General features: G+C 39.0%; 1 long non-coding RNA gene across 1 annotated transcript; it reads left to right on the top strand.

Annotated features, from left to right (window-relative positions):
* The first annotated feature begins 257 nt into the window (after nt 1–257).
* LOC148138681 (uncharacterized) lies at nt 258–1,076 on the top strand. The gene is made up of 2 exons (XR_015753813.1): nt 258–478; nt 618–1,076. It is a non-coding gene; the product is annotated as an uncharacterized LOC148138681 (long non-coding RNA).
* The last annotated feature ends 818 nt before the right edge of the window (nt 1,077–1,894 follow it).

The following is a 1,894-nucleotide window of genomic DNA, read 5'->3' as shown; positions in this document are numbered from 1 at the left end:
TTTTCAACTAAAGTGCTGTCACAGCCTATATTTATAATATAATGATATAATTAAAATCATCATTCGTAATAAGCATTCCTCAAATAATAATATCCTTAAATAATAGATGACAAGAAATATAATTTAAAACTTTCAGACATGGACAATGAAGAAAGAACATGTGCAGTTAGTATTTGTAATTTCTTGCTGAGTCAATAATGCACTAATAGATACAGATAAGAGTCACACTTGAGAAATACCTGACGGCTTTATGAAGATGTAATGGTCTCCAATTACATGACTTGGATGCAGATAGATTGATCTGGATCAATAAACAATCTCAATGCGTTCTCTCGGATTTATATTCATAGATTCAATAGATCGCACTTGGATTGAAGACTATGAGGATGATAACAGCAACATCTGGACAACTGCTTCCACATTCATCACCTTGTTCTTCCTGAGTATTTTCTACAGCGCTGCCGTCACTCTGGTGAAGGTGAGAATAATCACATATTTCTCACGCCAAGCAGCCCAATATGTTTTGTAAAATCTCTAAGTGTGCCATTGAATAAACATTAAATCTGAAAGCCCCTGATCATAAATATCTGCGTCATTGCTTTCTCTCTCTTTTCCAGGTTAAGTGAATGAGTTGTGGACCCCTTTGATTTTCCTGATCTGCTTATCAAGGTCTCTGAATTCCCAATCTCCAATCTGTCCTGTTGCTGACTCTAACAGTGAGATTACTTCAGTTTATCAGCGTGTAACTGAGACAATTATTGATGGATTTTCCTTTTCACTTTGATATCTTTGAGATGGTTGTGGTTGGAAGAATTTGTAGCTTCCCAGTTGTTTGAAGCCCGTTTGTTTTGTTTTTATTTGTTCCTTACTCAGAATGGTTGCCTACACTTTCTGATGAGCCTTTGTATTGCCTTTCTTGTGACTGTTACTGATGTACAGAAAATTCCCAGCTCACAGCGCATGTGTTCTCGTCTCAATGTGGCATCCAGCCATTATATTCACTTCTGTTAGCTTTTACATCAACCTTTTGGATAAAGATGCTTTCTGAAATGGTTAATAAATCTCGAATGAATATGTACTAACCTTGAGTTTGCTTAATTCTTTCTTCAAGGCCAGTCAGTAATAATACATTTTCCCACATCCTACTCCTTTCCCAGCCAAATACTTTCACTTGTTCTGTTTGGTTGTGTTTCATCCAGTTATTTAGTTTAATGCTGCGCTACCATGCAGCCCACTAATGTAAATACATCTTTCACACGATATGCCTGATGGAACATTCCAGAGGCAGAATGATTAGAGAACATTTCCACTTATGCACCAAGGGTCACGGCCTCGGGTCACCTCATGATAATTTTATAGGCTCCACCAGAAACCGAAAAAAGGCAGACAACGGAGTTTGAAAGTTTACTCTACACTGTCTAAACTAAAAGTACTCCCAATGTCAGGGCAGCCTGGGTTAGTAATGCAGAAATCGCCACCTAAAGCGCCCAACGAAACATTCATCATCCAAAAATGTCAACGTTCAGTCAGGTATTCAGACACAACACGTGCACAATCCAAGGGCGGATTCTCAGAACTGGAGTTTTTCTCACACATAAATCTCATGGAGCACAATTCCTGGGATCTACTTGACACACCACACCTGTCAAACCCCAGGGAATGAGACTGAGATCTGTCTGATACAGGGATATTACTGAACAGCAACCCTCAAAAATAATAAACCAGAGGTCGCTGTGATCAGGCAAGGCACAGCTCATGAGTACCTGAAATATTCAGCCATTGAGATCTATATGACGCAAGACGGAATTGAGAACCAATCACAGCAATTGATCATAGAGTCTGGAGACTATCAGCAGAGGAGAACATTCTCAATTTCTCAGAGTTACTGAGGTGT

This window comes from Chiloscyllium plagiosum, unplaced genomic scaffold (assembly GCF_037043375.1).
Source record: "Chiloscyllium plagiosum isolate Xiang-an unplaced genomic scaffold, Cpla_swu_hap1 HiC_scaffold_39, whole genome shotgun sequence".
NCBI classification, from domain to species: Eukaryota; Metazoa; Chordata; class Chondrichthyes; order Orectolobiformes; family Hemiscylliidae; genus Chiloscyllium; species Chiloscyllium plagiosum.
The sequence above is the reverse complement of the archived record's forward strand: the minus strand, read 5'-3'. Positions and strand labels throughout refer to the sequence as shown.